This window comes from Bos grunniens, chromosome 13 (genome assembly GCF_055505025.1).
Source record: "Bos grunniens cultivar Pamir isolate PY7600 chromosome 13, Bosgru_T2T1.0, whole genome shotgun sequence".
In the NCBI taxonomy this organism is placed as follows: Eukaryota; Metazoa; Chordata; class Mammalia; order Artiodactyla; family Bovidae; genus Bos; species Bos grunniens.
In genome coordinates, this window is record NC_141177.1 from 18,391,413 (window position 1) to 18,412,952 (window position 21,540).

The window sequence follows — 21,540 nt, forward strand, 5'->3', positions numbered from 1 at the left end:
GACAGCAAGGAGATCCAACCAGTCCATCCTAAAGGAAATCAGCCCTGAATATTCATTGGAAGGACTGATGCTGAAGCTGAAACTCCAATACTTTGGCCACCAGATGCGAAGAACTGACTCACTGGAAAAGACCCTGATGCTGGGACAGATTGAAGGCAGGAGGAGAAAGGGACGACAGAAGATGAGATGGTTGGATGGCATCACCGACTCGATGGACATGAGTTTGAGTAAGCTCCGGGTCTTGGTGATGGGCAGGGTGGCCTGGCGTGCTGCATGCAGTCCATGGGGTCGCAAAGAGTCGGACACGACTGAGCGCCTGAACTGAAATAAGTGAACGACTGTAGGGAATCTCAGCGTCCAACAGTCGAGGGTGTGAGGGAAGAAAAAAATACGCATGCTCGGGGAATTCTGAAAAATTACCGTTTGGAAGGGCAAGCCAGGCGGGCGTCCCAATTTCACGTGACACCTCCGTTGTCCTCCTCCCTGCCGGAACGTTTCAGTCCCGGAACCTTGGCTCACGGGTCCCAGCGCGAAGGCACTTCCGGCGCCCCTCCTCTCTAGCCAGCAAAGAGAACTGCCAAGTCAGTTCCGGCAGAGAGAGCGGCTAGAAGCGGATCGTGGCCTTCTACCTGGGGCCCTCCAGGCCCTCCGGCCTTTGGTCGGTAGGTGAACTGGGGGGCCCCGGGACATTCTCGGGTGTGTTTTGCAGAGCGGTCGCCGAGGCTGGCAGTTGGCAGGGCCCAAGACTGGAAGCAGCCGCGAACCTCTCCCCCCACCCCCACCCCCACCGCCGCGACCTAATGGCGTCGGCCCCTCCGAGCCAGGATCCTGCCGACCGCTGGGTCTCTTCACCCAGAGCTGCAGGGCTTGGGCTTAGGCGAAGCCTCCGCCTGGCCACCGAGAACGTGGCGCCTTTCGGCGTCGGGCGTGGCAGGACTAGAAGAATGGCGGCCGCTCTAACTCCGCGGAGGGCCGTTAGAGCCTCGGAGGCCCGGGAAGGATTGTGGACGCCAGTTCGTTCACCCTTAGGCCTTGGGGCCACGCGGATCCGCGACCTGAGATGACCGCTCTGTCCCAGTTGGACGAGACCTCACCTCGTCCGGACAACGACGGACAAAGGCCTTAACGTGCCCGCAAGGTGAGCGGAGCCGCGGTCGACGACGGGTGGAACGTTAGCGGGCCAGTGGGCTTCGATCGTCGTTCTACCGAGACATTGATGTCGGAAGATAGAAATGGTAGAATAACATACCCCTTATGGCCAACAGAAAGTGCCCGCGGCCCTCTGGGAAGATTTACTGGCCGCTGATAAAGGCCTGTGTATATAATATGAAAAAGCTGCTCTCAACTTTACCCCCAACCTTTCAAAAGAAAACTTTCGCTACATCTAGGCCTCCTAGATGTAAAGAGGTTGCCGACGTATGATAAAATAGTTAGAAAAATCACGTCTTGTAAATGCCCATTTGTTTAAAAAAAAAAAAAAAACTATAGAAAAGAAATGTCTTCTGGAAATGACTTTTCGAAATGGAGTTGTTTGATTACGTTTAGAAGCAACTTCCGGAGCCACCGAAGTCCCCGTTTGTTCAGTGGGTTGGAGGACGTCGAATGGAAGACCTTGAGGAGGAAGAATAGAAAGTTCTGTGCCAGACTGGTCATACTTAGAAGACATTTCTATATAACCATTGTTTTGTGTGTGCATTTTATTCCTCACTACTGTATATATAGTTGACAATAAGTACTTTTTTGAAATACCTAGTTTTTCTAGATGTTCTGAAGTGCCTGATATATGTTAAAAGTCGAGGTAGTAAAAGGACATTTTGTAAATACCTTTTTGTTAAAATTCATACGAAATGATGGGGAGTGGGGGGTTGGCCAGACCCCTTCCTGGAGCAGTACACTCTGTTTTGTGCACTGGTCGGGAGAGGGGAGGGAAGTGCAGATCTCTGCCAGTGTGTTTATAGTGAGGCAAGAGTAACCATTGTCTTTTCCGTTAGTGCATTTTGTTTCACTCTGCTGTATATATAGTGTACATAATGGACAAATGAGTCCTAATTTACAACATCTAGTCTTTCTAGATGTTAAAGAGGTTGCCAGTGTATGACAAAAGTAGAGTTAGTAAATGATACATTTTGTACATTTTGTGTTAAAAGTTTCTAGGAAAGATTGTCTTATCAAAATTTGAGCATTATAGCCCCCTGGGTATGGTGGAAAGAAGACAGAAGAGAAGGGAAGGTCTTAGGCTAGAATACTCATATTTTGAAGACAATTTCAAGATTATAACTGTTACATGTGGCAGTTTATTCAAGACTGCTTTGTATATAGTGGACAAATTAAGTCCTTATTTGAAACATCTAGCCCACCTAGATGTTTAGAAGTGCCCGACGTATGTTAAATGTAGAGGTAGTGAAATACCACTTTGTAAATACTTTTTGCTCAAATTCATAGGAAGTATTGTCTTTGAGAATGTTAAATGTTAAACCACTCTGTGAGCAGTATACTGTTGTCTACACTTGTTCAGTGGTTTGGAGGAGGTGGGAGGGAAAGAATTAACAAAAGGTAATATGCTAGTTGTTTGCACCTGACATTTTCAGATGAAACATTTTTTGTATGTTATGTGCATTTTGTTTTGCTGTGTATATAGTGTATATAATGGACAAATGAGTCCTAATTTTGTGACATCTAATCTCTAGATGTTAAAAGAGGTTGCCAGTGTATGACAAAGTAGTAAAATTAGCACATTTTGTACACTTTGTGTTGAAATTCATAGGAATGCTTGTTTTCTGTAAATGATTTTTTTATATGAATGTATTCAGACACCTCTAAGCGTTATACATGCCTGTACTTGTCCACTGGATTGGTGGTGGAGAAAAGGAAGTGAGGGTGGGAATGGTTCAGGCCAAAATCGTCATATTTAGGAGATACCTCAAACTATAGCCATTGTTACCTGTGTGCAATTTTCCTTAACAGTACTGTGTACATAGTGGACAAGTAAGTTCTTATATGAAATATCTAGTCTTTCTAGATATTTAGAAGTGCTTGATGCATTTTACAGTAGACGTAGTAATGCTTCTTGTAAATAGCTTTTTAAAACTGATGGGAAATAACTGTAATTGGAATTGTTAAACCTCCTCTCCAAACAGTATACTCTGCTTTTTCACTGGGTTGAGGGAGGTGGGAGGGAAGTTTGCAAAAGATGTTTTGCTAGTGTGTACTAGAACATTTCAGCTTACCATTGCTTTATATGTTAAGTGCATTTCATTTAACTTTACTGTATATATTATGTATATATTGGACAAATGGGTCCCAATTTTATAATATCTAGTCTCTAGATATTAAAGAGGTTGCCAATGTATGACAAAAGTAGGGTTAGTAAACTAACACATTTTGTACACTTTGTGTTACAATTCATTGGAAAGGCTGTCTTCTGAAAAGGACCTTTGAAAGTGAAACTATCATAAATCACATCTAAGTGATACATGTGCCTGTACTTGCCACTCACTGTTGGATGGATGGCAAAAAGGAGGAATTGGAAGAAATGAAAAGTTCTAGACCAGAATGTTCCTTCGTAGAAGATACCTTCAGATATAACCATTGTTACATGTGTGTAGTTTATTCAACACTACTGTGTATATAGCGGACAAACTTAAGTCCTTATTTGAAACATCTAGTCTTTCTAGATGTTTAGAAGTGCACAAAGTATGTTAAAAGTAGAGGTAGTGAAATAACATTTTGTAGATATATCCTTTCATTAAGATTCATACGAAATACTCATTAAGAAATGGAATAATCAGAGTGATCAAACCACCTCTCAGAGCAGTACGTATTACTTTATTTGTGCTGGTTCAGGGAGAAAGTACAAGGGGGGTTATACCAGTATGTTTATGTTAGGCAAGGTTAACCGTTGTCCTGTATGTGTCTGCGTTTTGGTTTAGTTGTGTATATAGTGTACATAAGGGACAAACGTCCAAATTTACAACATCTAGTCTTCCTAGATGTTAAAGAGGTTGCCAGTGTATGACAAAAATAACCAATAAATACATTGTGTACACTTGATATTAAAATTCATAGGCAAAATTTCTGAAAACTGGCAGAAGTGAAATTGTTAAAATCCCCTCTAAGCATAGATGCTTATTAGACTTGTCCACTGGGTAGATAAAGGGGAAGGGTCCTTGGCTAGAGTGTTCTGTTTAGATGATACTTTGAGACTGTAGCCATTGTACGCTGTGTTCAGTGCTACTGTGTGTGTGTGTAGTGGACAAACTTAAATCCTTATTTGAAACATCTAGCCTTTTAGATGTGTAAAAGTACACAAACTGTTTTGAAAGTAGAGAGTTAAAACACCTTTTAAGTTTTTTTTTTTTTTTTTTCTGTTAATAGTAATGGTTTTATTTGGGAATTGGGGTTGTCTTGGAGAGTAAGCTGAAGTTTACTGGGTGGTGGTGGGGGCGGGGTGGGGGGGGGCAGGGAAGGAAGTGCAGAGAGAAGGGCTGTGTGCCCATCAGTCTTTATAGACAAGTTCAGATTGTCTACCCATTGTTCTGTTTGTGCATTTTAGTTAATATTGCTATGTATTAACAAGCAAGTCCTAATGCCCAAAGTATATCAAAAGTAGAGGTAGTAAAATAACCCCTTAATGAATGCCCTTTTGTTGGCTTTTAGGAAGGGCTGTGTCTTCTGGGAGTATCTATGTTAATCCACCTCTTGGAACTAGATGTAGTCTGGTACTTAGTCGCTGAAATGCTGGAGGAGTAAGAGGAAGGGTGAGGGGAAGGGCTCTTGGCTAATAGCTCCCATTATCTGGAAGACAGTTTTAGGTTTTAACTATAGGTCTGTATGTGCATTTTTGTGAAGTACCTATGTTTATTGTGGACAAGCTTCATTACTTTGCAACATCTAGGCTTTTTAGATGTCCTGAGGTGACAATGTATGATATAAAGTAGAGCTAGTGAATTAACCAATTTGTAAATATCTTTGTTAGAATTGATTTTTTTTAAAAGGCAGCATCTTGGACCTGGAATTATTATACCTTCTCTGAGAACTGTACATCAGGACTTGCTCATCTAGGTTGGCAGCTGAGGGGAGGAAGGAAGTCTAGAGGGAGGGCTGTGTGTGGATGTGCTCACGTTTATATTTTGATGATAACCATTGATGTGCGTGCATCTCCTGGCTGTACTATATATAGGAATGCATTGTTTAATAATTCAGCAGAAGCATACCTCCTTGCTAACACCGTAATAGTTTAGATCAGATGATGAACCCTCCTAGAACTATTATGCTTTGTGTGCTCTGTTGCTTTATGTCTCATTTTAATTGAACATTAAGGGAATGTAGTATTTTAATCATAGCTCTGCCAATATGTTTATCTAGAGGCCTGTTGCCATTTTTGTCTTTGAAATTTTTGTTGCCAAGAAAGGCAAGATTACATTTTTTTCCTTCCAGATTGAGTTGGTGTAGTGTATTCTTGGTTATCAAAATACTCATAGCTTTGGGACTTTGAAATGGTAAATATTCATGATGTGTGAAACAGCATGATACATAACTGTAGGTCTTCATTACATAAAAATGGATGCTTGGTTGTGAAGATACACAAACGAGACCTAGAAGGACATGTCATGGTAAACTGCTTGTGATTCTGAATGACTTCGTTTTTTGCTTCTTGTGCTTTTTGGTTTCCTATTATGCACATGTTAACTTTTAAGAAATAAATGTTATTTTAAAAATCTTAATGAAGTTTCCATTCTTGTAAAGTTAGCATACACACTCCATAGAACATAGTGTCCTCATCCTTAATGCCCAGGCTCTAAGGCATCTCATGAGGCCTTTCATTGCTTATATACCTTCCCCCGCACCACCCCATGTCTTGCTATCCTAGGTAGCTCTGCTCTTGCGGCGTTTCCAACTTTGCTCAAGCTATTCCTTCTGCCCTTTCCACATTTTTCATCTAGCAGAATCATTCTTTGTTGCCCTCTCAAACTTCATATACAGTCTTCCCTGACACCCCAGAATTAAAGTGCCAGAACCAAATGTCCGAAGTTCCACACTTGCCCTTGGCAGCCCCTTGTAGATGGAACCCACTTCCACTGTCACTGTTTGCTGTGGATTGAGCTCTGGCTTAAATCTTAACCACGCGCAGCTCAATGCCTGACACAGCAGGTGCTTAGGCAGTGTCCACTGAACACAAGAGACAGTCTCTACTTTTCAGACTGCCTTGTATGGTATAGCTGCTGCTGACGTTGAATATTCAGGGCTTCCCAGGCTGGCAGTTCCTGTCAGATGACCCCACCAAGGGTGAAGGTAGGGTAAGCACCACCCACTCTCAAATCAGGCATGAAACATTCTCTAATGGAATATCAGAGGGGTTCTTAAACCTGGCTTTGAGGGTGACACTTGAGACTGGACTCCAAATGTCAGGAGGTGGCATTTCTAGTGCTTCCCTGGAGTTGTTTGTGTAACAAGTGGGCCAGGAGCCAGTGAGGGCGCGAGACGAGGCCCTTCCCGTGGCCATCTCCTGTTGCTGCCCCTGAGAGACAGGTGTTAGCTGACAGAGATGGGCTTCAGGGACGCACATACGCCTGGAACCCCTGACCTGGAAGGGGAGAACTAGGTGCGTTTGGACAGCTCATGCCAGGCTAGGACCAGTCTGCAGCCCAATCCACAGAGCTGGATAAAAGCTGAAGCTCTGTAATTTAAGGCAGAGTCTCCCATAAAGGTCTGCAGGGTGGAGAGAAGGTAGGCTCATAAACAGACAAGGTTAGGTGTTTCCCGTGTCTCAGTGGTAAAGAATCCACCTGCCAACCTAGTCTCGGTTCAATCCCTGATCTGGGAAGATCCCACATAGCACGGAACAACTAAGCCCATGTGCCAAACTATTGAGCCTGTGCTGTAGAGCCCAGGAGCTGCAACTAGAGCCCACGTGCCGCAACTACTGAAGCCTACATGCTCTAGAAGCGGTGCCCCGCAATGACAGAAGCCCGTGCACTGCGATGAAGAGCAGACCCCACTCCCTGCAACGAAAGAAAACCCGCAGAACAGCGCAGACCCAGCACAACCCCAAAATAAACAGAAAATTTTAAGAAAGAAAGATAAGGTTAGCCCTCAGAAAGGCAGTCCTGGACCCCCAGGGCAAAGCTAACCCTCAGTGGACAGAAAAGGAAGTCCACAGAGGAGCAAACCCCACCAGGATCACATCTCAGAGCTAACAACATGTATTACCAGGGGAAGAGCACTGAAAGGGAGTCAGATGCCTCAGCTCTTTTTTTTTTTTTTTTTTTTTAAACTTTACAATATTGTATTAGTTTTGCCAAATATCGAAATGAATCCGCCACAGGTATACCCGCGTTCCCCATCCTGAACCCTCCTCCCTCCTCCCTCCCCTACCCTCCCTCTGGGTCGTCCCAGTGCACCAGCCCCAAGCATCCAGTATCGCGCATCGAACCTGGACTGGCGACTCATTTCATACATGATATTATACATGTTTCAATGCTATTCTCCCAAATCTCCCCACCCTCTCCCTCTCCCACAGAGTCCATAAGACTGATCTATACATCGGTGTCTCTTTTGCTGTCTCGTACACGGGGTTATTGTTACCATCTTTCTAAATTCCATATATATGTGTTAGTATACTGTATTAGTGTTTTTCTTTCTGGCTTACTTCACTCTGTATAATAGGTTCCAGTTTCATCCATCTCATTAGAACTGATTCAAATGTATTCTTTTTAATGGCTGAGTAATACTCCATTGTGTATATGTACCACAGCTTTCTTATCCATTCATCTGCTGATGGGCATCTAGGTTGCTTCCATGTCCTGGCTATTATAAACAGTGCTGCGAGGAACATTGGGGTACACGTGTCTCTTTCCCTTCTGGTTTCCTCAGTCAGCTCTTATTTAAGCTGTCTCATGAGCTGGGAAACGTTGGCCCCTTGATCCCATCTGGCCTCAGTCCCCTTCTCTGGAAATGAGAGGTTTGTTCCAGCTGCTTGATGAGCTGTTGGGCCTCTCCAGTTGCTGGGCCTTTCAAAGCCACACATTTCATCAACACATTTCATCAATTTCTGGGCCAGAAGTTTCTAAATCCCATTCTCTACTAAAAGGAAGCAAGGTCTTTGGAGAAATGGTTAATTCCAAAGGCTGCAACAAGAAAGTACAAAATCATCCTGGACTACCCCAGGGCGGCAGAAAACAAGACAGTGCCTCAGAGAATGGCAGGAACATATCAAAAGGACCCCAGAAGCAAGCTTGAAGTGGCATCCATTGGCCTAATCTGTGACAATTTGTGCATCAAAATAGAAAATGATAATAAGATTATAACACATTGAATAAAGCAGGAAGCTATGAGGCCAATGCCAATATAAATTAATGAATAGTAGTCATGTATGGATGTGAGATTTGGACTATAAAGCAAGCTGAGCACCGAAGAATTGATGCTTTTGAGCTGTGATGTTGGAGAAGACTCTTGAGAATCCCTAGGACTGCAAGGAGATCCAACCAGTCCATCCTAAAGGAGATCAGTCCTGAGTGTTCATTGGAAGGACTGATGCTGAAGCTGAAACTCCAATATTTTGGCCACCTGATGTGAAGAGCTGACTCATTGGAAAAGACCCTAATGCTGGGAAGGACTGGGGGAAGGAGGGGAAGGGGACGACAGGATGAGATGGCTGGATGGCATCACCAACTCAATGGACATGAGTTTGGGTAAACTTCGGGAGTTGGTGATGGACAGGGAGGCCTGGCATGCTGCGATTCATGGGGTCACAAAGAGTCAGACACAACTGAGCGACTGAACTGAACTGAAATGCAAAGTATGCTAAGGAAGGGGATATTTACATAGTTCCAAAGCACCTGCTCACAAAATATCTATTAAAAGTGAATGAGATACACGCAACAGAGTGAAATGACAAGCTATGGAATGGGAGAAAGTATTTGCAAATCATATAGCTGGAATATATTAAGAACTCTGACAGCAAATTTAAAAATAGACAAAGGATTTGAACAGACATTCTTCCTATGGTGATATACCAATGGCCATCAAACATATGAAAAGATGTTCAGCCTCACTGAGAATTTGTGTTTTTTTAAAAAAACAATTAGCTGTTTGTTATTATTTAGTCGCTAAGTCGTGTCTGACTCTTACAACTCTGTGAGCTGGAACCTAACAGGCTCCTCTATCCATGGGATTTCCCAAGCAAGAATAGTGGAGTGGGTTGCCATTTCTTTCTCCAGTGCAAATCAAAACCCCAAGGAGATACCAACTCATGCTCATTAGAATCAGTTCAGTTCAGTAGCTCAGTCGTGTCCAAGTCTGCTACCCCATGGACTGCACCACGCCAGGCCTCCCTGTCCCATCACCAACTCCTGAGCCTACTCAAACTCATGTCCATTGAGTCAGTGATGCCATCCAATCATCTCATTCTCTGTTGTCCCCTTCTCCTGCCTTCAATCTTTCCCAGCATCAGGGTCTTTTCCAATGAGTCAGGTCTTCGCATCAGACGGCCAAAGTACTGGAGTTTCAGCTTCAGCATCAGTCCTTCCAATGAATATTCAGGGCTGATTTCCTTTAGGATGGACTGGTTGGATCTCCTTGCTGTCCAAGGGACTCTCAAGAGTCTTCTCCAACACCACAGCTCAAAAGCATCAATTCTTCAGTGCTCAGCTTTCTTTATAGTCCAACTTTCACATCCATACACGACTGCTGGAAAACCCATAGCTTTGACTAGATGGACATTTGTTGGCAAAGTAATGTCTCTGCTTTTTAATATGCTATCTAGGTTGGTCATAACTTTTCTTCCAAGGAGCAAGCATCTTTTAATTTCATGGCTGCTGTCACCATCTGCAGTGATTTTGGAGCCCCCCAAAATAAATTCTGTCACTGTTTCCATTGTTTCCCCATCTATTTGGTATGAAGTGATGGGACTGGACATGTATGGATGTGAGAGTTGGACTGTGAAGAAGGCTGAGCGCCAAAGAATTGATGCTTTTGAACTGTGGTGTTGGAGAAGACTCTTGAGAGTCCCTTGGACTGCAAGGAGATCCAACCAGTCCATTCTGAAGGATCCAACCAGTCCATTCTGAAGGAGATCAGCCCTGGGATTACTTTGGAAGGAATGATGCTAAAGCTGAAACTCCAGTACTTTGGCCACCTCATGCGAAGAGTTGACTCATTGGAAAAGACTCTGATGCTGGGAGGGATTGGGGGCAGGAGAAGGGGACGACAGAGGATGAGATGGCTGGATGGCATCACTGACTCGATGGACGTGAGTCTGAGTGAACTCTGGGAGTTGGTGATGGACAGGGAGGCCTGGCGTGCTGTGATTCATGGGGTCGCAAAGAGTCGGACACGACTGAGTGACTGAACTGAACTGATGGGACCGGATGCCATGATCTTAGTTTTCTGAATGTTGAGTTTTAAGCCAACTTTTTACTCTCCTCTTTCACTTTCATCAAGAGGCTCTTTAGTTCTTCTTCACTTTCTGCCATAAGGGTGGTGTCATCTGCATATCTGAGGTTATTGATATTTCTCCCGGCAATCTTGATTCCAGCTTGTGCTTCTTCCAGCCCGGCATTTCTCATGATGTACTCTGCATATAAGTTAAATAAGCAGGGTGACAATATACAGCCTTGACGCACTCCTTTTCCTATTTGGAACCAGTCTGTTGTTCCATGTCCAGTTCTAACAGTTGCTTCTTGACCTGCATATAGATTTCTCAAGAGGCAGGTCAGGTGGTCTGGTATTCCATCTCTCTCAGAATTTTCCACATTTTGTTGTGATCCACACAGTCAAAGGCTTTGGCATAGTCAATGAAGCAGAAGTAGATGTTTTACCGGAACTCTCTTGCTTTTCAATGGTCCAGCAGATGTTGGCAATTTGATCTCTGGTTCCTCTGCCTTTTCTAAAACCAGCTTGAACATCAGGAAGTTCACAGTTCACGTACTTGGAGAATTTTGAGCACTACCTTGCTAGCTTGTGAGATGAGTGCAATTGTGCGGTAGTTTGAGCATTCTTTGGCATTGCCTTTCTTTGGGACTGGAATGAAAGCTGACCTTTTCCAGTCCTGTGGCCACTGCTGAGTTTTCCAATTTGCTGGCATATTGAGTGCAGCACTTTCACAGCATCATCTTTTACGATTTGAAATAGCTCAACTGGAATTCCATCACCTCCATTAGCTTTGTTCATAGTGATACTTCCTAAAGTCCCCTTGACTTCAAATTCCAGGATGTCTGGCTCTAGGTGAATGATCACACCATTGTGATTATCTGGGTCGTGAAGATCTTTTTTGTATAGTTCTTCTGTGTATTGTTGCCACCTCTTCTTAATATCTTCTGCTTCTGTTAGGTCCATACCATTTCTGTCCTTTATTGTGCCCATCTTTGCATGAAATGTTCCCTTGGTATCTCTAATTTTCTTGAAGAGATCTCTAGTCTTTCCCATTCTACTGTTTTCCTCTATTTCTTTGCACTGATCGCTGAGGAAGGCTTTCTTACCTCTCCTTGCTATTCTTTGGAACTCTGCATTCAAATGGGTATATCTTTCCTTTTGTCCTTTGCCTTTCGCTTCTCTTCTTTTCTCAGCTATTTGTAAGGCCTCTTCAGACAACCATTTTGCGTTTTTGCATTGCTTTTCCTCGGGGATGGTCTTGATCCTTGTGCAATGTCACAAACCTCCGTCCATAGTTCTTCAGGCACTCTATCAGATCTAATCCCTTAAATCTATTTGTCACTTCCACTGTATAATCGTAAGGGATTTGATTTAGGTCATACCTGAATGGTCTAGTGGTTTTCCCTACTTTCTTCAATTTAATTCTGAATGTGGCAATAAGGAGGTCATGGTCTGTGCCACAGTCAGCTCCCGGTCTTGTTTTTGCTGACTGTATAGAACTTCTCCATCTTTGGCAGCAAAGAATATAATCACTCTGATTTTGGTGTTGACCATCTGGTGATGTCCACATGTAGAGTTTTCTCCTGTGTTGTTGGAAGAGGGTGTTTGCTATGACCAGTGCATTCTCTTGGCAAAACTCTATTAGCCTTTGCCCTGCTTCATTCTGCACTCCAAGGCCCAAATTTGCCTGTTACTTCAGGTATTTCTTGCCTTCCTACTTTTGCATTCCAGTCCCCTATAATGAAAAGAACATCTTTTTTGTAGCCATCTCATTAGAATGGCTACTAACAAAAACAAAGTTAACAAAAGTTGACAAGGATGTGGAGAAACTGGAACCCTTGTTCACTGTTGGTGGTATCGAAAAATGTTGCAACTGCTATGGAGATCAGGATGACAGTTTCTCAAAAACATCAAAATTATGGGACTTGCCTAGTGGTCCAGTGGTTAAGAATCTGCTGTGCAATGCAGGGGACACGGGTTCAAAAAATGATCCTTCATGCTGAGTAGCAACTAAGCCCATGATACAACTATTGAGCCTGCATGCTGCAACTCAGACCTGACACAGTCAAATAAATAAACTAACAAAAAATAAAAACTAGAGCCACCATATGACTGAGCAGTCCAGCTTCTGCCTATATGCAAGAAACTTGAAAGCAGGTCTCAAAGAGACATTTGCATATCCATGTTCACAGTAGCACCATTCACAAAAACCAAGAGGTGGAACCCAAATCCCTATCAACAGATAAACGGAAGGGGTGGAGGCAAGATAGTGGCCTTAGGAGGACCTGGAGCTCACGTCTCCTCACAGGCAGGGGGTCGGCCTGATCCCCTGTGAGGGGAGCACTGAGCCCAAGCTGCTAGACCGACAGAGAACTTCAGGCCCCAGGGAATATTAATAGCTGTGAGCTCTCCCAGAGGTCCTCATCTCAGCACCAAGACTTGGGCTCCACCCAACTGCCTGCAAACTCCAATACTGGATGCCTCAGGCCAAACAACCAGCAAGACAGGAACACAGCCCCACCCATCAGCACAAATGAGATGACAGAGAAATATGTCACAGGTGAAGGAGCAAGGTAAAAACTTACAAGACCAAATAAATGAAGAAATAGGCAATCTACCTGGAAAAGAATTCAGAATAATAGATAGTAAAGACGATCCAAAATCTCAGAAATAGAACATATGAATGGATAAACAAAATTCAGTGTATATAGATATAGATACATATATGACATGGAATATTATTCAGCCTTAAAAAGGAAGGAAATCCTGTCATAGGATACAACTGGGATGAACCTTGAGGACATTGGACTTAGTGAAATAAGCCAATCTCAGAAACACAAATATTGTATGATTCTGCTTATATGAGGTATTTAAAGTTGTCAAATTCATAGTGACAAAGTAGAAAGGTAGTTACCAGGGGCTGTGGAGAGGGAGGAAGGGGAGTCATTTAATAGGTACAGAATTTCAGATTTTCAAGATGAAAAAATTCTGGTGATCTCTCTCACAATGTGAACATACTCAACACTCTTGAACTATACACCTAAAAATGGTTAAGATGGTAAACTTCATGTTTTTTTTTTTAACTACAACATATATACATTTTAAAATAAAAATGAAATAATAAGAGTAACTGTACAATGGGGCACAATTTTAACCCAACAATCAAAATTAACATAAATAATGGGACAAATTGAAATCTTGTACCACCCAGTAACACCCAATGGGAAGGACACAGCATCGCTTCTGGGATTTCCTGCCCAAGATGCATAACCAATACCTAATCAGGAGAAAAACATCAAACAAGCTGTTTCTTGTAGAAAGAACACTCTACAAAGTAACTGGTCTATAATCTTCAAAAGTATCAATGTAATGAATGTCCAAGAAAGACTGAGAACTATATCAGCAAGAAGCAAACAAAAGAGGCATCCAACTAAGGGTACTGCATGATCATAAACTAGATCCTTTGCTATGAAGGATGTTATTGGGACAATTGGCAAGATGTGGATGGGCCCTGAGGATTCAATGGCTGTCATGTGTCAATGATAATTTCCTGATTTTGATGGCTGTGGTTACATAAGAGAATGTCCTTGTCTGAGGGAATAAACACTAAATTACCTAGGTGAGTGAATGCATCTGGTCCTGATTTACTCTCAGTGGCTCAGGGAAAAAACTTTTTTTGTACTATTACTGTAACTTTTCTGTGAGATGACTTCAAAACTTGTAAAATTACACAAAAAAGAAATGTCCATGATACTCTGTTAAGTAAAAACCCAAAATGGATAACACAATACTGTCCATTATGATAGCCACTACCTAGAGCTATTTGAATTACTTAAAAATTCAGTCCCCAGTCACATTAGCCACATTTCAAGTGCTCAGTAGGCATGTGTGACTGGTGGACTCGCAGGACAGAGCTCTGGCATCACCGCAGAAAATTCTACTGGATAGTGCTGGTATAACATCTTTCTTTTTCCTGTTGTTAAAATAATAAATAAGGAAATGGGTATGAGTATGTGAACTTTGAAAAGGCTATGTACCAAACTGTTAGTCGAGTGATCCCTGGGAGATGAGATTGGATAGGTGAAATAGTGGAAATGTTTCAGTTCTCATTATACACATTTAAATTTGGGGATTATGAAAGATTAAAACATCTTTAGAATTTTTCTAATATTTATATCTATACAGATAAATATCTACCTACTTGTACCTTCTACTTGCCTATTTTTTAAAAAAACATTGTTTAGGAATTACCTATTGTCAGCGAAGTTCTGAATGACCTTTCTTGTGATGAAGACTTTTGAAAAGGAATTTAAATTTCATAGCTCTACCAATAATGCTTGAAGAGGCGAATAGCTCATGGGCTGCCACCTGCTCCCCACCCCACCCCCACCCGACAAAGGCAAGATCTTGCTCAACTTACTTGAAATGACCCAAGAGTCCCAAACAAAGGACCAGATTCTAACTGCAATAGGACAGATCAGATCAGTCGCTCAGTCATGTCCAACTCTTTGCCACCCCATGAATCGCAGCACGCCAGGCCTCCCTGTCCATCACCAACTCCCGGAGTTCACTCAAACTCATGTCCATCAAGTCAGTGATGCCATCCAGCTACCTCATCCTCTGTCATCCCCTTTCTCCTCTTGCCCCCAATCCCTCCCAGCATCAGACTCTTTTCCAGTGAGTCAACTCTTCACATGAGGTGGCCAAAGTACTGGAGTTTCAGCTTTAGCATCATTCCTTCCAAAGAAATCCCAGGGTTGATCTCCTTTAGAATGGACTGGTTGGATCTCCTTGCAGTCCAAGGGACTCTCAAGAGTCTTCTCCAACACCACAGTTCAAAAGCATCAATTCTTCGACGCTCAGCCTTCTTCACAGTCCAACTTTCACGTCCATACATGACCACTGGAAAAACCATAGCCTTGACTAGACGGACCTTTGTTGGCAAAGTAATGTCTCTGCTTTTGAATATGCTATCTAGGTTGGTCATAACTTTCCTTCCAAGGAGTAAGCGTCTTTTAATTTCATGGCTGCAGTCACCATCTATAGTGATTTTGGAGCCCAGAAAAATAAAGTCTGACACTGTTTCCACTGTTTACCCATCTATTTGCCATGAAGTGATGGGACCGGATGCCATGATCTTCGTTTTCTGAATGTTGAGCTTTAAGCCAACTTTTTCACTCTCCACTTTCACTTTCATCAAGAGGCTTTTTAGTTCCTCTTCACTTTCTGCCATAAGGGTGGTGTCATCTGCATATCTGAGGTTATTGATATTTCTCCCGGCAATCTTGATTCCAGCTTGTGTTTCTTCCAGTCCAGCGTTTCTCATGATGTACTCTGCATATAAGTTAAATAAGCAGGGTGACAATATACAGCCTTGACGTACTCCTTTTCCTATTTGGAACCAGTCTGTTGGTCCGTGGCCAGTTCTAACTGTTGCTTCCTGACCTGCATACAAATTTCTCAAGAGGCAGGTCAGGTGGTCTGGTATTCCCATCTCTTTCAGAATTTTCCACATTTTGTTGTGATCCACACAGTCAAAGGCTTTGGCATAGTCAATAAAGCAGAAATAGATGTTTTTCTGGAACTCTCTTGCTTTTTCCATGATCCAGCGGATGTTGGCAATTTGATCTCTGGTTCCTCTGCCTTTTCTAAAACCAGTTTGAACATCAGGAATTTCACGGTTCACATATTGCTGAAGCCTGGTTTGGAGAATTTTGAGCATTACTTTACTAGCATGTGAGATAAGTGCAATTGTGTGGTAGTTTGAGCATTCTTTGGCATTGCCTTTCTTTGGGACTGGAATGAAAGCTGACCTTTTCCAGTCCTGTGGCCACTGCTGAGTTTTCCAAATTTGCTGGCATATTGAGTGCAGCACTTTCACAGCATCATTTTTCAGGATTTGAAATAGCTCAACTGGAATTCCATCACCTCCACTAGCTTTGTTCATAGTGATGCTTTCTAAGGCCCACTTGATTTCACATTCCAGGATGTCTGGCTCTAGGTGAGTGATCACACCATCGTGATTATCTGGGTCGTGAAGATCTTTTTTGTACAGTTCTTCTGTGTATTCTTGCCACCTCTTCTTAATATCTTCTGCTTCTGTTAGGTCCATACCATTTCTGTCCTTTATCGAGCCCATCTTTGCATGAAATGTTCCTTTGGTATCTCTGATACCAAATGCAATAGGACAGACTGCCATTAAACAGGAGGAAGAACTTTCTGACAGTATCAGCATGAAATGTTCAGGACAAGGATCATGGAAGACTGAGGATGTTTAAGAAGAAAAACAAACCCAGGTTTGGAGCCAAAGAAACTGTTTGTTTGCTTATTTGTTTTTAGGCTGCACTGGGTGTTCATTGCAGCACCTGGGTTCCTCTAGTTGCAGTATTCTGGCTTCGTTACCTTAGGATGGGTATTTCATATTCTATATTAATCTTCACAACTCTTGAAGTAACAGGTGAGCTGAGGCTGCAGAGGTGAGGTGAGTGGGCTGTGGTCACAGTGGGACTGGAAAATTGGAACCCAAGCCCATTTGCAGGAATCTCCACTCCCTTCCTCCAGGCTTAGTTACCCCACAGCATGTGGGATCTTAGTTATCCAACCAGGGATCAGACCTGCTTCCCTTGAATTAGAAGGTGTGTTCCTGACCACTGAACCACCAGGAAAGTCCCCAGATTCCTGGTTCGAGTCCTGGCTTTTCTACAAAACCAGCAGTGTAAAAATAAGGATAATATTAACCTTGCATGAGTGTGCATGAAGTGCCTGGTGGTGTTCTAACTGCTTTACATGCATTGTCACTTCTTCCTTAAATCCTTTTTTTTTTTTTAACTGCTGAAAACCACACTTGTGATATTGACCCCTAAATATGCTTCTTCTACAGTCTTCTCTATTCAGGAAATGGTTACTCCATCCTTCCACTTACTCAAACCAAAATCTTTGGTGTTATCCTTAGGAAATGGTAACCTGCTCCAGTATTCTTGCCTAGAAAATTCCACGGACAGAGAAGCCTAGCAGGCTACAGCCTATGGGGCCCGAAAGAGTAGGACATGACTGACCGTGCATGCATGGTAGGTTCTACCATCAAAATATATCACCCCGCTCAAGACACCACTGAGCCACAATAATCTCCTACTTGGATTATGACACTGGCACTAGCTTCCCAACTGTCCCCCATCCCACACTACACTCAGGCCAGATCACTCTTCCGCTAAGAACTTTCCAGAGGCTCCCTTCACATGATCATGAACTGGCCCCCAGTCCCCTCTGCCCTTGCACTCTTCCAGTTTCTCTCTCCTTTGACTCAATTCCAGCCACACCAGCCTTCTTGCTCTTATTTACTCAAGCTGAATGTGCTGTCTCTCTGTCTGGAACATTCTTCCCAAGATACCTGCATGGCTCATCTTCTTACTTCCTGTTGTTGTAGTTTAGTCGCTCAGTGGTGTCTGACTCTTTGTGACCCCAGAGACTGCAGCATGCCAGGCTTCCCTGTCCTTCACCAAGGGTCTTGGTAATCTTTTTTTTCTTGATTCTGATTTTCTGGTGAAATGGGGGGAGGCTTACTGTCTGTTGGCTCAGACAGTAAAGAATCTGCCTGCAATGTAGGAGACCTGGGTTCAGTCCCTGGGTTGGGAAGATTCCCTGGAAAAGGGAATGGCAATCCACTCTAGTGTTCTTGCCTGGAGAATCCCAAGGACAGAAGTGCCTGGTGGGCTACAGTCCTTGGGGTTCCAAAGAGTCGGACACAATTGAGTGACTAACAGTTTCACTTTAAGAATGCCTACTGGACCCTGCAAATTTTATAAATGACGGAAGTGAAGCTCCAGAAAGGGACAGAGCATGGCTGAAAGTCACACAGCACTTGTCCAGATACGCCACCCTCTCAATGTCCACAGGCTCTGTCTCCAGGGCTGAAGTCCACAACCTTTAGAAGCCATGAAAAACCCTTGTTCCAGCTTTGGTGCTGCTTCTCAGCCACCTAGAAACTGCTCGCCTTCACTATCAGCTCTGAACCAGTGATTGCAAATTCTGCAACTCAGCACCCTTGTGAATAAACCCTTTAAATCCCCAAATGTCTGAAAAGCATACGGCAACATGGCCTCTGGTGATGCCATGGGAGTTGCAGAGTGACCCACCTCACCCCTTAGACTTTCCATAAGTGGAAGGCAAGACTTTTTCATGAGTTATATAAAAGGGATAGAGAATTTAAAGAATGCTTTTTGCTTCCAACCCTGAGAAGGGATTTTAAACACTTTCTATAAACAAATGCTGGCAATATCTCCTGTGTTTCTCAAATGGGTTTTTTTTTTTTTTTTCTTTTTCCGCAAACAGCGGAAGCTATCAGTGCTGGGGGCTATATTTCTGGCTTGAGTGGCCTGGGTGTGCCTCTACAAGTATGACTAGGCTTGCTTACATATGGGAAACCACCCTAGAGGGTGGATGGATTCTCTCCAGCACAGTTCCAGGGTTGTGTGTACAGAATTTGTTTGAAAACAGGTGGCTCATTTGGGATAGATGAGTAAGGGTGGTGTCACAGTACACACCCGATGCTGCCTGCCTGGGAGGGCCTGGGGGAACAGAGAAAGCACGCGCATTTCCTGGAACCACCACCTGGTAGCTGAGTGAGCTTAGGCCAGGCCTTTGCATCTCTGGGCCTCAGGCTCTTCATCTGTCAAATGCCTTAACCTTAACCCCAGTGCCACCTGGTTAGTTGCCAGAAAGTATTCTCAGGATAAGTGACAGCCTGTGTAGAGTGCCTCCCACAATGCAGGCACGTGGGGCGGGGGGCACTCCGTACCTGAGCCTGGGCCCTTCTCCCTTGTGATGGGTCAGTGTGGGTTTGCTGGCCCTTGGATCTGTGCCAGGTGGCCGAGGAGACCCTCCGTAGCACCAAAAATGTATACTGATTGCTAATGCTTGTGCCAAGGGTGTCATTCTGGTTCCTCCTGAATGAGCTTTTCTGCCGCATAAATCCTAATGTATCCTCCCTGCCTGGTTCTGATTCCTGGTGTGTGCGGAGGAGGGGAGGATTCTGAAGCCACATCCCATGGACTCTGAGGCTCCTACACACCCACGATCACAAGCCCGCCCCCCCGTTCCACCCATTCTTCCTTCAAACAGCACCCTCACCCATAGTGCAGGCTTCCCTTACAGCTCAGTTGGTAAAGAATCAGCCTGCAATGCAGGAGGCCCTGTTCAATTCCTGGGCTGGGAAGAAGACATAGGCTATGCCCTCCTGTGTTCTTGGGTTTCCCTGGTGGCTCAGCTGGTAAAGAATCTGCCCACAATGTGGGAGACCTGGGTTTGATCCCTGGGCTAGGAAGATCCCCTGGAGAAGGGAAAGGCTACCCACTCCAGTATTCTGGCCTAGAGAATTTCGTGGACTGTATAGTCCATAGGGTCGCAAAGAGTTGGACACAACTCAGCAACTTTCACTTTTACCCTTCAGGTCAGTTCAGTTCAGTCGCTCAGTCATGTCCGACTCTTTGCGACCGCATGAATCGAATCACGCCAGGCCTCGTGTCCATCACCAACTCCTGGAGTTCACTCAAACTCATGTCCATCGAGTCAGTGATGCCATCCAGCCATCTCATCCTCTGTCGTCCCCTTCTCCTCCTGCCCCCAATCCCTCCCAACATCAGAGTCTTTTCCAATGAGTCAACTCTTCCTATGAGGTGGCCAAAGTACTGGAGTTTCAGCTTTAGCATCATTCCTTCCAAAGAAATCCCAGGGCTGATCTCCTTCAGAATGGACTGGTTGGATCTCCTTGCAGTCCAAGGGACTCTCAAGAGTCTTCTCCAACACCACAGTTCAAAAGCATCAATTCTTCGGCGCTCAGCCTTCTTCACAGTCCAACTCTCACATCCATACATGACCACTTTCACCCTTGCTGCTGCTGCTGTTAAGTCGCTTCAGTCGTGTCTGACTCTGTGCAACCCCATAAGCAGCAGCCCACCAGGCTACCCCGTCCCTGGGATTCTCCAGGCAAGAATACTGGAGTGGGTTGCCATCTCCTTCTCCAATGCATGAAAATGAAAAGTGAAAGTGAAGTCACTCAGTCGTGTTCGACTCTTAGCGACCCCATGGACTGCAGCCCACCAGGCTCCTCCATCCATGGGATTTTCCAGGCAAGAGTACTGGAGTGGAGTGCCATTGCCTTCTCCAACTTTCACCCTTAGTGCTGGTTAAAGTTTTGGTGACCTACCTCTGCTAGCTCCCAAGGCTGCCCCTTAATATTGACATTAACCTTTTAACTGACTGAAGAGTGTGGGGGTTGGGCAAGATGACTGCCAGGACCCTCCTATCCCAAATCTCTTGGAGATGGTCTTTATCATTGATTATGAAGGCTTAGCCTTCCAAAGCCTCCGTTTCCCATTTCATTGAAGGAGGAAGAGAGTCTCTGGATGGCCAAACTGATCTTGATCCAAAAGGCACTAGGGGAGCCTGGCAGGCTACATACAGTCCGTGGGGTTGCAAGAGTTGAACATGACTTAGCAACTGAACCACCGCCACCAATACCATGTAACATATATTGAGCATGTACTATGCATCAGGGACTTCATATGTATAACTGAACATGACCAGGACACATTCATATGTCCTAGTTAATGAATGGGTGGAACAGGGTGGGGAGGGCTCATGGTCATGTCTCTTTGTGACCCCATGGACTGTAGTCCACTCTGCTTGGTTACTAAAGTCTAAGACACAGCAGCACTACATAAAGTCATAAGTAAGAGCTATTCAAATGTTGACTTGGTTTCTCAAGAACACACTGAAGGAGAAGCATATTCTCAGAGCATGGAAAAGCTCTTTGAAGACCTCTCTGGGCATTTCTCATTCTCAAGTTCTTTTATCTGTCATGTACTGGCTTTCTCTGCTCCCCTCATGATTTCCCAAAGCCCAGCCCTCACAGACTCTCCCCCACACAGGGCACTCTGGCTTCCAGGTTGCTCTTTTAGACTAATTTCTCACCCACTGCTCCCCTAGAAGACATACTCTGCCCCTACACTGGAAATTTTTTCTCTCACATCCCAGGAAGCTGGATGCAGGGGTCTTGGTGAATAAAATCCTCCACTTTGCTGTACGTGTCTCCGCTCAGTCGCTCAGTCATGTCTGACTCTTTGTGACCCCCTGGACTATAGCTGCCAGGCTCCTCTGTTCATGGGATTTTTC

At 44.1% G+C, this 21,540-nt stretch overlaps 1 pseudogene across 1 annotated transcript in view; it reads right to left on the bottom strand.

The window, feature by feature from the left end:
• Nucleotides 1–21,540, bottom strand: part of LOC147360313 (uncharacterized) — a 57,465-nt pseudogene that overhangs the window by 21,915 nt on the left and 14,010 nt on the right. The window contains exon 3 of the transcript XR_015138808.1: nt 421–936. The product of XR_015138808.1 is annotated as an uncharacterized LOC147360313 (transcript). The remainder of the gene's footprint in view (nt 1–420; nt 937–21,540) is intronic.